The sequence below is a fragment of the Xyrauchen texanus genome, chromosome 50 (genome assembly GCF_025860055.1).
Source record: "Xyrauchen texanus isolate HMW12.3.18 chromosome 50, RBS_HiC_50CHRs, whole genome shotgun sequence".
NCBI lineage: Eukaryota > Metazoa > Chordata > Actinopteri > Cypriniformes > Catostomidae > Xyrauchen > Xyrauchen texanus.
This window is the reverse complement of record NC_068325.1, coordinates 19,189,570-19,203,678: the sequence shown is the minus strand read 5'-3', so window position 1 is coordinate 19,203,678 and position 14,109 is coordinate 19,189,570. Positions and strand designations below refer to the sequence as shown.

General features: G+C 38.1%; 1 protein-coding gene across 3 annotated transcripts in view; it reads right to left on the bottom strand.

Moving 5' to 3' along the window:
• LOC127641415 (rho guanine nucleotide exchange factor 18-like) overlaps positions 1-5,291 on the bottom strand; it is a 60,522-nt gene extending 55,231 nt beyond the window's left edge. For all 3 annotated transcript variants that reach the window (XM_052124418.1, XM_052124420.1, XM_052124419.1), the window contains exon 1: positions 5,158-5,291. The gene's annotated coding sequence lies outside the window, so the exon portion shown is untranslated. The remainder of the gene's footprint in view (positions 1-5,157) is intronic.
• Between the last annotated feature and the right edge of the window lie 8,818 nt (positions 5,292-14,109).

Sequence of the window (14,109 nt, the reverse complement as noted above, 5' to 3'; positions counted from 1 at the left end):
ACCTCTTTTGAAGGACCATCGCTTCATCCAGGAGAACGAGGGCCAGGAGTTGTGCAGAGGTGGATCTGCCATGTGGATGGTACAGGTCCCGTAGAGGAGTGAGCGAGAGAGGGATCAGAAAAACTAGAGTCCAACAGCCGGATCAGATGAGAGAACCGGCAGGGATTAGTAAACATATGATTCAAAGTCAAGAGGCACTGGGGCGGGGGCTTACACCGAGACAAAAAGAGGGAGGGAGTACAAGAAAGCAAGCCTGGATGTGAACTGGAGGGAATTTTGCATAATAGTAACCTTACAAAACGTGCTGTGATGTTATCATGGTACACTGATGGTATCAGATGGTAATATCATATATAGAAACACCATGACACTGTATGACCATATTCATATAGCACAGTATAGCGCTCTCAAAATGGACAAAATCTGCTGAATTAATCGGCAAGGGCTAAAGCATCACAAGCTTTAGATGATTGTGGAGACCATTGTCGTCTACTTAGGCTTACAATGCTTTTGGGAAATGCAGCCTAGGCCACTAAATACGATCACTCCGAAAAATTGGCATGCTGCTTCCGAAAATTCATGCACCCTGAAATCGGCCTATTCTCCTAAATTACTGATAAGTGGCACCCCCCCCCTCCAAGACCGGCGTTCTTGTCATCACGTTCACATAAACAATATAAAATAGCGAGATTTAGGGGTTTAGTTTTCACTCTCGGTTAGGGTTAGGGCTAATAAAATATATTCCTGTTGACTGTCTTACATCAATTACAACTAAAAATACAAATCACTTTTGGCGCCACTCTGTGGACATTTCACCCAGAAACTTCCAAACTAACAATAATGGGTGTTTTCCAATCTGTGGGTGTTTTCAAAACAGGACGGGCGTTTCTAAACTATACAATGAAAGTAGCGAATCTCAATGGTTTGAAAACGCCCATTGATTTTGTTCTGCAAAGTCATAAGTCTCCTGAAACTGCCACTCGCATGTGGCTGAAAGTTCCAGCTTCGGCCACTGGGGGCAGGGGTTCGTATTTTGTTAAACATTCTAGATTTTAGGGTACATTCACTGGCGGACTCAGGGGGGGGGGGGGTCGCCCCCCCCTTGGTGCCCCATGTTAGAAAAGAATGCAGCAAAAGTGCCCTCTTGGATGCCCTTATGGTAAATAAAACATGATAAAATGCCCTCTAGGGTGCCCCAACGTGCGAGAAAACATGATGCAGTGCCCTAATGGCCGCATTTTCATTGGAAAATATTGGATGCAGTGCCCTCTAGGGTGCCCCTGTGTGTGAGGAAATGTGGTAAAGTGCCCTCCAAGGTGCCCCTATGTGCAATAAATGTGATGAAGTGCCCTCTGGGTGCCCTTCCATGTAGTCTGCCCTATATGCTAGAAAATTAGTTGGCCTCTAAGCTCCTGCATGCAAGACTACGTGCCCTCATTGGATGCATCTATCGTGGAAAATGCCCTCCTGGTGCCTCTTTATATATAAATAAATCCTTTTGCATGATTGAACCTCAAATTCATTTCTGTTTGGAGCGAAAGAACTCATCCAGAATCGTTAGCATGGAGAAGTTAAACGTGTCTTTAGAAGAAAGAAAAAAGTTAAAACTGCCTGGATGAGATTATTGATTCCAAATGAGAGTGCAAATGAGAACCAACTATTGGGTGGAGTGCCCCTTTATTTTTGGTACAATCCTCACACACACACACACACACACACAGTACCTTGCTAGGTGTCAGGGTACTAATGTGTGTAGACTGCATTTTCTGGTTTGGTTTGTTTTTTAAGCTGTATACAATGATACAATATGATAGAGGATGCCTTGCTACGTTGCTATGTAGCTTGCTTAGCCATGCTAACTGGTGGACTTGATCAAACTCAAAACAAGCACAAAGTGTAATAATATCTTTAAAGTTTACCTTACCTAAGGGATTAAAGAGAACTATATGAGGGTAAATTGAAGACTTGCCAAGGTATCATGTTACGGTATATTGCCCGGTATTACCGCTGGTTGGATGCTAAGTGATACTATGGGATTCGTTAAGCAATAGCCTACGCCATAACGCCATAACGCCAGGCGGCTTGATTTCGAACTCTGAACTTAATTTTTGTATTTATTTAAACAAAACATTAAGTGCAATTAAAATTGTGTTGTTCAACTTTTTGAAAGACGGCTTTTCAACAGTTGTGAAGGGCAACAACTCTTTGAACCGTCACCCGTGTATTCTCTCCATCATGGGCGACTGGTTGGGTATTTCGTTGTATGGGCAAATACATCACTTATTGTGGGTTGTTGCAGGTTTAATGTTGGTGTTTTATTACCTTTCATCCCAGGACCCAGTTTAGCTGCTTCGGAAGGGGTAATGACTTAATGTGTGTTAATTTATTATTAATTTGTTTTGTTCCCTCCAATGGGAGATCACAATATCTAATTACATCATCAACCCTCCAGCTGAGGGGTCATTGAATATTCTTGCATTGAAAATTAAATTCATTTATTTAAAAAAAAAAAAAAAAAAAAATAACTTAAACCAGACATTTTTAATGATTAATAGTTCCCTGTGTGTTTTTATTATACATATTATTATATATACCATAAATGCATCACAAATTTCTGCATGCTGGTGCCTCACCACATGCAGCTGGTGCCCTTTTAATTTTTGTCACCCTGCCTAACAGACTGTCTACCACCCCTGGAGTTCTCTAGTTCACTAGTTTGAATCCAGGGCGTGCTGAGTGACTCCAGCCAGGTCTCCTAAGCAACCAAATTGGCCTGGTTGCTAGGGAGGGTAGAGTCACATGGGGTAACCTCCTCGTGGTCACTATAATGTGGTTCTCGCTCTCGGTGGGGCATGTGGTGAGTTGTGTGTGGATGGCGTGAAGCCCCCACATGCACTATGTCTCCGTGGCAACGTGCTCAACAAGCCACGTGATAAGATGCACGGATTGACGGTCTCAGATGCGGAGGCAGCTGGGATTCATCCTCCACCACCGTGTTTGAGGCGAGTCACTACAAGACCACAAGGACTTAAAAGCACATTGGGTATTGGGCATTCCCAATGTGCCACCATTGAAATTATGAGTCAAAATGGGGGAATTGTCAACCAGGTTACCGTCAACTATGTTACCCTCTAGGTCAATTCTTTGGCAACATAGTTGACGTGACCCAACTGTGTCCACTGATGTACATTGATGATAATAAATTATTGTCCATAGATCAGTTTTTTATTTTTGTGAATTTAAGCCTGTATGTGTCAGAGGACACTGAGGGTGCGTGCCGCCTCGTGCATGTGTGTGCATGCTTGAATCATGATGATTAGGGATTAAGAGATATTTAATTGGTATCACAAAATGATCTAGATATTGTTCCTTTGCCAGTTAAAATGGTGTTTTTAATGTAATATTTCTTTTTCAACTGTTATTTTCAATGTCAACAATGTTATAGCTGTTTTTGTTTTTACATTTCAAATAACAAGAAAGCTGCTTCTGATATCCATCAATGTATATATTTTACAAGGTTGGAGTATTGCATAACAGCTCTTAAAACTGCCAAAATGATATTTAAGGCAGATTTATGATAAACAAATATTTTTTTTACGGTCACTAGTGACCGTTCTGAAAATATCACATGCATATCTGCAAAAAATATAAAATTTTTACAATTATTTTAAAAGTAATACTGCACATATGGCAGAATAGACAGAATAACTTTTAATTATGCGTTACTTGAAGTGTAGCATTTAATCAGTGTCTGTAATGACATGCAGCTTGTCCGTAACATAGTTGACAAACTCACTTGGGAAAACATCCTTTCCTTTCCATGTGTTGTTGATGTGAGTGTCTGTGTTTCCCTGTGTTGCCATGATGGTTTCTCGTCATCAGCGGCACCTGCCTCCAATAACCAGCACCTATATATTCTCTCCTTTGTTTTGCTGTGTTGCAACTCTATCAGCATGTTCTGGTCTGTTCCCTGTTTCAGTTGGTCTAGTTTCGGTTTTGTTTTTGGTTGGTAATTCTTCTCTCTGGTGAGAGTTTTGATTTGTATTTTATTCGTTTATTTAATAAATGCCCTATTCTGCCTTCCTGCATTTGGGTCCTTGTCTCATCACCACGTACTATGACCACATTTTTATCACGTTCATTATTCTCTTGATCTTTTTCACCTTGTACTATGGTGGTAAAAGATGGTTCTTTCATATATACCATAACACTGTATGATGACCAAATTCATACAGCACCATAGTATTTACATGGTATGCCAAGGTACTGAAAATAATACAATTATGGAGTACAGAAAACATGCTTTATCTATGGTAGTGTGCAAACAACATGGTAACACAATAATACTTTTGTGTAAGTGCAAGATGAAGTATTTCAGATATATCTGAGGTGGAGTTTAAGACTTGAAATGGCAGAGTTGGTTGTTTTTTTCAAGTTTCCAGCCCACCAAGATGATGCCATTCTCGATTATTACCACAAAACCTGTTCAAGGTGAGCACAAACAGCATAACTGTGACAAAAATAATGTCATTTGGACTTCAACGAAATCTAGAGTAACTGGAAAACATCTGCGATGCACCAATGAGCACAAACGGTCGTCGTGTTGGTTCCTCGTGAAAAATAACACGCTCATTTCAAGAACTAAATAATTCAGCCAGTATCATGCACATGAATTGTGTTTTTCTACACTTTGTCATGAAGTTGCAACACACTAGCTGCACGCTAATACAGTATTTCTGCTTAGACAGTTCCTTAAATGAAACTTTGACAAAGAGAGAGGCAATAATGGCCGAAAAGCATCAAACCGAGCTCATGTTGCGCTCATAGGGGTACAAATATCCATGCGTCATTTACAACTCAAGGATAGAAACGCTACAGTAAATTGCACGATAACTTCTCAGCTGTAGTTTTAGAAGGCAAAGTGCACATAAAATGACAAATTACACACATTGAGATGCATTTGTTCATACACGTGATTCTGTAGGGTAAAAGTAGATGAAGTGGTATCATAATATCTAGTATTGATGTAGCCATTTGGACCACGGCAACGACAAATGGCGTCCGACTTTACCAGTATTCACCCCACTGTATAAAATACTGTCAAATAAAGGTTTTTAACGTACATCAAGGCAACACAGACGCACAAAAGTTACTCACCAAAAGCAACGATATGAAGAATCCCCAAGAATTCACAAATTGCAAAACGCCCTTTACTGAGAGTGTGTAAAGTGTGCAGCCGTTCTGCGCTGGCAACTTTCTGCCAGTTTTAAGCATGTGAAAAAAGTGTGCCGTGTCAACCACAGCTTAAAATGCACAATTCTGTTACAACTTCCTCTTTAGACTGAAACAGTGCAGGCAGCAGCACATATTGCCTTTGACAGATCTCATGTGGCCCTTCTTACATGCTGAATTCATGTTAATGACGGACGTTACGAGTAAGACTATAGGAAAACCAAACTCTTGACCACAGAGGTGTTTTGCTTGTGCATTTGATGATTTGAGGTTTCTCTGCAGAGTTCTCACTCAATAGTGAGCACAGTTAGGACAGGTTGCTAAGCGGAACTAGAGCAGAGGTGGTTGAGGTGGTGAAATAACCAGTTCAAAGAGTCAATCTTGCTAACACTAGCTTTGTTCACACTTTACAGACTGTTACAGCTAAAATAGTTTCGTAGACCGTGTTGCTATGCATTTCAACCGTTCTTTGGACATATTTTGGGTTTACTCGCTTTATAAAGTATTCAAATCTTTTTAAATTGAATTCACAATAGATCAAATCTGACATAATGTTGCATTTTACTAGCTGAAATTAGCAATACTTGCAGAGTTTTAACATTGGAGTGTGTAATTTCTGTAACATTCGATGGATTGCAGAAAATAATGGCTTTCAGACAGCTTTCCCACATACTCACCCCATCAGCCATTGGTCGACTGAATCAAACTGTGTTTGGACATGTAGCATGGCAAGCTTCTTTTTATGTTGCACTGACACCTAGAAGCATATTTGTAGTATCACATTAAAGCAGAAGGCTTTAGATGTGCAGTTCACAGACAGCCTGGATACATTTATTCTGCGAGTCAAAGCATTCAATTACAGTACTGGGATTATTGAGATAAATCGTAACATTTTGGCAGCCCAGATAGCACGTGTACATCTTTCAGATCTGTTCATCTGCTAAACATCTGAAAAGGATCAGATTTACAAACAATCTGGTGGTGGTGTAGTGGTCTAAGCACATAACTGGTAAGCTGGTAATCAGAAGGTCGCTGGTTCAAGCCCCACAGCCACCACCATTGTGTCCTTGAGCAAGGCACTTAACTCCAGGTTGCTCCGGGGGGATTGTCCCTGTAATAAGGGCTCTGTAAGTTGCTTTAGATAAAAGCGTCTGCCAAATGCATAAATGTAAATGTAACAATCGAAACCATAAACATCTTTTGCATATCTTATAGACGTATTGCACACGAGCAAACAGCATAAAAGAATATGTCTTACAGATGATGTCTGGGTGATGCATGTGTGCTACCAAGGAGTATATAAACATAAAGAATAAAGCAGCTTTTTTGTTCATTCATATCAATGTAAAATATATATAAATACTAGTATATAAAAATACAAAACTTTAAAGTTCACCTTTAAAGGGATAGTTCACCCAAAAAATGCAAATGCAGTCATTGTTTACTCACCCCTGTGTTGTTATAACTCTATATGACTGACTTTCTTTTTCTGAACACAAAGGGAGAAATTGTGAATAAATGTTGTTCTCAGTGATGTCATAAAATGTCAGTTTATGGTGACCACGTCTTCAATCTTCAAAAGAACACAAAAGTATAATTCAGAAGTCTGATCATTTATTCCATGAGACTCATGATTGTTATGAAAGCATGCGATAAGGTTTGGTGTTAAGCAAACTGAAATATAATGTGATATTAATGAAAATATTCACTGACTGTTGATCTCCCGTGAGCAACAGTTCACACAGCCATATTGGGGCGTTCAAGTAAAAACTAGTTTTATTTATCTAAAAACAGGTCCTCCACAGCGATAGCGACAACAGAACACAACACAGCTGCACACAAAACACTTACTAAACATTTCTGAATAGTTTGTTGTTGCAGAATTGATGCATTTCTATGCCCAGCCTTTTTTTTGTTGTTGAATGGAGTATTCAGAATTCAAATAGAAACAGAGGAGCCTACAGTCACACTCTGTCCTAACCTGATGCAAACGAAACACGGTAAAAGGAATATTTTCTACAGTAATCATAGTAATACAGTTTTTGTCCTAACCAACTGTGACGAGCGACGTAAATTCTATCTATCGCTTGTTTTCTATTTTTGGCGCCGCGCGGGTAACTCCTTCCGCTGTGAACGGGCACCGGTCCAAAAACAAAGGTTAAAATAATAAGGCTGGACATAGAAATGGAACAATTCTTTGACTACAAACCGTTCTTGTTTTTAGATATATAAAATGAGTTTTCGCTTGTACGCCCCAATGATGCTGCATGAACTGCTCTCGTGTCCTTTCATGAACGTCAGTGAACATTTACACTAAATAATACATTATATTCTCACCAAAGCATAACAATCATGAGTCTCATGGAATAAATGATCAGACTTCTGAATTATACTTTTGTGTTCTTATGAAGCTTGAAGACGTGGTCACCATAAACTGACATTTTATGACATCACTGAGAACAACATTTATTCACAATTTCTCCCTTTGTGTTCAGAAAAAGAAAGTCAGTCATATAGAGTTATAACAACACAGGGGTGAGTAAACAATGACTGCATTTGCATTTTTTGGGTGAACTATCCCTTTAATAATAGCTCTGCCTGCTTTCAGAATTGGTGAAGCTGTGAACTGACAGTTAACTTGCTAAGAAACCTTCATACAGAGTCAAATATCGAGACAAATTTAAATATACATCTTTTTCCACCAGATGGCGCCATGTTTCTAATGTTTAGCCTATGGAGCATATTCATACTTTCCCTCTATTTTATGTTTGCTATATTACAGAACAATGCAGGCCAATTGAATAAATGATGCTGATAAATGTGTGCGTGCGTGTGTATTGAGAAATTTGTGTATGTGTAAAAAACAACACTGGCATTATGTAAACAACCTGGCATTTAAAGGGTTAAAATCCTGAAAATGAATGAATATTTGGTAGTTATGATCAGGACTGATGTTGGTTAAAAATTAACTCATTGAAAGTATAAAATAATATGAATGTATAATATTATGGAAGTTTGATGTGGACATTTTTGTCCTCAAAGTACCCTGGAATAATATGATACCATCATGTTACTGCCACAGTACTTTCTACTGTAACAAAAAGTGCCATATATGGCAACAACTTGAAGTACCTTTTCACAGGGGGTTTCGATGCCAAGGACCCCCAGATTTGATGATCCCTTCGCAAGGGACGCTTTCCCTAAAATATAAAGGCGGTTAGGAGAAATCATTTCATGTTAAGGCCCATTTAAGTGTAATATTATAAAGACAAAGTGAAAATTGTAACTTTGGTGAAATGTTACATGTAATAATGGGCTTTTATATCGCTCTAAAACAATTACAATTAATACAATTAACTAACTTTGTAAAAGAGACAACCGCAAGACATTTTTTCCCAATAATTTTTAATTCATAAATTTCATATTAACAGTTAATTGTTGAATAATTTACACACAGCAAGAATTATTTTCCATATCATTTTCAACACTTTCTGTACATCTCACTGCTCGGCCCTCCTGGAAAAAGTAAACTGTCGATCGGCGCTAGTTAATCATGGCACAGTTTGATCCTGGTCAGATGTTTATTTCTTTAAATGCATGACTGTGGATTTCTACATGTGAATGCACTGTAATGTAAAAGTATAAATGGCACAAATTCAACCAGCGAGGGGAAAGTGTGGCTAATACATCTACACATAAACATCCCCTGCATATGTGCATTTATGATTCCAAATAAAATATACATAATGTATAATATCTTCTACCATACAGGTGAATGACAGGACACAGACAACAGTTTTGGGGACTGTCTATGTGCACAAAGGTCAAAATAATAATACAAACAAGCAATGAAACAAGAAGCAGCTGGGACAGAACGAAATGAAACTTTCAACTAAATAGTAGATTGATGCTTAAAATGGTGCACGCCAGAGATCTGAAGACCACTCCTTCGCATATGCACGTTAATCATACTTATAACTTCCCAAAGATGTCAAACTAAGATAATAAACACATTCAGTATTAACAGCAAGCACATGCCCAAAACAGCAACTGTGGGCCGATATGACATTTAATCCCAATCTGTATGTTGTGAACTGTTTTAGACGTCAACTGTACTTTTATTTTGCGTAACTGTAGCTTATAAGTCAGTCACGTCCTTAAGGGAACCGCAGTGGTCTTTTCCATTTGGGTTTTTCCATTTATTCAAACGGTCATCTTATGAATTTGTCATGTTGAGAGATTTCCCGTATTATACACAGTAAAGGGAAACACTTTACAAATAGAAAATGCTGACAAAGGATATGCAATCATTCTTGGATGGCAAACAAGCAGCTGAACATGAAATAAAAAAATAAACATCAATGCTATGTCGTGAAAGAAGATTAGCCTATAGGTCAAACGCAGAACGATTGTTTCATCCGAGAAGTTTCGACCATTTTGGGGAGTTAAATCACCAAATGTATATCTCTGAATCACAGTGTAATGCCATGAACACAATACATCACACTTTCATTGCAAAAGAAAGATATATACATTGACAATGTTCATTCTATACTGTACATGAATAGTAAAAGTTTACAGCCAGAAAAGTAATTGAATTTGCCCTCCCGATTTTGACAAGTGTAATACATTTCCTCTTAAAAACAATAAAACACAAACAACGCCTTGCTCTTGACGTGATCTGCTTTTGTAGCTTGCGTTCGTACATTTATGCGACTCCAATTAGGTCGATGGACCGTATTTATCAAAATGACAAACTCTCTGGAAGTGAGTTTTTACGAGCTGCCAAAGTTGTCATTTGGGTAACAGTGAAGGTATCCTACGAAGTTGGGCGGTAAGCAAGCCATAACAAACCCAAGAGAGAAGTTCAGCTTAATTCCAAAGATTCAACTAGAGGAATATCATTCACATCTATACCAACACGGTAATAATGAAGCCAAAGATTTCATTATTCATTATGACCGGAAAGGTTTGCGTTATCTGTACCTACGTTGAGAAATCTGTACAATAGGCTGGGCGAACACAACAGTATTTCGAAGATTGGGAATTTTTCCGTTTCAAGAGTAGGTGGAAAAGGGAGTTTGTTGACCAGGTTTGGCTTGGAGGATATTTAGGTTTGTGCAAGGCACTATGGATCAGAGCCGCAGCATTGGCTGTCCATCAAGGGGCGCTCACATTATTCCCCAAAATGCAATGGAGGCAACAAATGAGATGCACGACCAGCATCCAAAGACAGGACTGTTTTTGCAGTTCTCCATTTGATTTTAGCCACCAAGCGAACGGTGGATGATATTGATGCTCCTCCAATAAATGAAACCCAAAGCTCAAATCTCCCGGAGGAAAAAACAACAACTTTTGTTTTCCCTCTATGGCACATAGGATTGTCTGCAAGAAAACCTACAAAAGATCACACATGCATAAGGAGTGGCAGGTAAAGCCTGTTTTTACTATAAACAATGGCATTGATAGACATTTTTCACAGTAGAAAAACACAGAGGGACATGGAAAAAAAGACAATCACATTCGGAGCAAACGAACACAAACGATCAGTGAACACCATTTTTGGATTTCGAAAACGGTTCGAGATATTGTGGCGAGCAAAGGAAGAGTTGTTTCGCAAAGAGAATCACTAAATGAGAGAATATATAGAGTAACATATGGCGTCGTTTTTTTGAGCGATAAACTGTTCAGTAGTAAATAACTCGCAGGAAGTAACTTAAAGTTGTAATGTTTCCCAATAATTCAGCTTAAATCACAGAAAACATAACTGACATGAGTATTACCGATATAAGTGGCTTTAAAGATAAAAAAAAATATAGATATATATTTAAATAAGTGCTTCTTGTAAAAGATAAGGAGATAAATAATCCTGGGAACTATTCGTAATACCTCGTTCTGATTAGTTGTACACCGTGTCCTAACGATACACACTGAATGCAAAGATGCTTTTATCTCGTCAATTTAGTCGCACCTGGTTCGGACATGGTGTTAAAAAGCCAAACTAGGAACCATTCAGTAAAAACGTGTTTTTCCACTCATAGCACATCTCATGTTGAGTATATTTTAAAGGAATAGTTCACCCAAAAATGCTCATTCTCCCATGATAGACTCACCTATAATCCATCCCAGATGTGTCCGTCTTTCCGTCTTCAGCAGAACTGAAATGAAGATTTTTATAAGCACATTTCTGCTCTGTATGTCCATACAATGCAAGTGAATGGGTGCCATGAGGCTGCTGGCTGTTTGACGGTCCAAAAGGCATATTTAGGCAGAATAAAAGTAATCCACGCGACTCCAGTCGATCAATGAATGTCTTCTGAAGCAAATTGATAGGTTGGTGTTAGAAACAAATTGACAATTACAATGTTTTTAACTCTAAATCGTTACTTCCTGCCTGCACTGGGATACTGCTTGAAATGACCTAACTCTCTCGCATGACGTTCATTCCTCTGTTGTAAACAAAGTGCACGCTTCTGACTTCTCGCGTGAATGGGCCATTGTGCTTACGTTACGTTATGGATTACATTTATGCAGCCTAAATATGCCTTTTGGATCATCAAACAGCCAGCAGCCTCATGGCACCCATTCACTTGCATTGTATGGACATACAGAGCTGAAATGTGCTTATAAAAATCTTCATTTCAGTTCCGCTGAAGAAGATAAGACAGACACATATGGTAAGGCTGAAAGGAGAAATTTTCATCATTTTTGGGTGAACTATTCCTTTAAGATGTGGCTTCGTAATACTGTGGGGTTAAACTTTCACTGGCCCTGCATATTTCGAGCAATTCAAAAGAAGGATGTCACCCGTCAAAGTAAATCTTTGGGTTAAAAGCTTCTTTCCAAAAGAGGGGCGGGTGGGGGGGAATAAATAAATAAATACAATCGTACAATCATCAAATGGGAACAGATTGATTGCAAGAATCTCACTAGACTAGTGGCCACATTAGGTATTGCAGGTGTGTTATTTGTTGGTCAGGGTACCCCGAAACAAGCATGTAAAAAAAATGTTTACAACTAAAGAGAGATGCACTTGGCTCTAATAGATTTCTAACAACATACTGAGGTAGACTGTGTCCAAACAACCAACTGAAAGGTTGTATCTCTCTTTAATCAAAAAATAAACACCTTAAAAGACTAGTTTTACCCGCCTTGAAGTATTGACATGAAAGCTAGCTGGGCTTTACATAATTATGCGGATCATACAATAAATAAAATATTAATATCTGCCTTTTCAAAGATATGGTAATCTTGTAAATTAGGATAAATGGTATAGATTGTAAAGTCTGTTCACTGCTACAAGCAAAGAAAAACTATTCTGAAAGGTACATTTCTTCGTATTATTGCACGAAGAGCTACGGAGCAAATCCTTGTTTTATTTCTTCTATTCTGCTATGTACACGTTCAAAACAGAGCCAATAAAACAGAGCAAGGGAACATTTTATCAGGTTACTTTAGTAATGTCTCTAAGCAATGAGAGTATTTTAAGATTTTAAGAAACCAAAGCTAAAAAAAATAAAAAAAAGATGGCGAAAACGTTTAAAAGGTCAAGCGTGGATTTTATCGTCCGGACTCATTTCCTACCAACCACTCACAAATAAATACACATATACGCACATACATGAAATGTGCACATTTCTGAGGACAACAAGCAGAATCTAGAAAACATGCCGTCTTTCTCTTGCCTCGGGCGATCGGAGAAGGCACGAAGTTGAGGAATTGAGCTTCTATCTACAAAATTTGTCTGCCATGAAGGTTAACAGCAATATTTCTTTTTTTAAGGGGTTACTGGTGAAAAGCATCATTCTAACAGAGAGAAGGGAGCTTAATTAACCTATGGCCTTCTAAGACTTCCTTTCACAGAACTAGACAGTAAACGTCATTTGTATTCAAGGTGAGAAGGACCAACAGCGTTATAGGAAACTACACTCAATTTTGGATCCTTAACAGGTACCGTAGCCACCATATTTTGATCTGGGATAACTTGAAGGAATGTTTTGACCGATTCGATTCAAATATTGTCCAATATTGATACCTGCTTCTGATATCTAACCCAAATTGTAAATTATTCAGTGCTTTGCCTTCGCTGTCTAGGGGTACAGGCTCTCTTGTACGAAAGTAACAAGTAGACGTTCTGTATCATTTCTGCTTTCGAACTTCAAACAACTCTGTATTCCTTAGGTAGTCAACATTATCTCTTACAATAAGAGCACAAATGCACCTTAACATCCAAGAAAACCAACTCAAATCGACCTAAAGTTACGCCAAAGACAACCTTTCAATTCCCACTAGTGAAACCAATTCTCAAAACGTTCCCAAGACATTCTCCACTACTCGGAATCCCAATAACAAAACATCAACACTTCCTACTGAGGAAGTATGAAAATGTAATTCTCTTCAATGTAGGCCAATTTGTTGTCCCAAAATGAAACCTTCTTTTTAGAATTTAGGCCCTCCCCCCCACCAACCCCCCAACCAAAGCAAAAACGCTCCCCTCTGCATGTTGGAATATCACTGTGAGTCGACCTGCGCAATAATGACATTTTTTTTTGGTTAGACATAAAAAAAACAGCTCATAAAAAAGAGATATTGCAAAAAAATTTCATATAAGCAAAACTTATGAAGACATTATGTACAAAAGTTCAGATGTTGTGAAAATTATTTTTAAAATACTGATACCAATCAATATTTTATACATATATATATATACATATATATACACATACTGTATATATATATATATATACACACATACTGTATATATATATATATATATACACACACATATATATATATATACATATACACACATATATATACATATATATATATATATATATATATATATATATATATATATATACACATATATCTCCC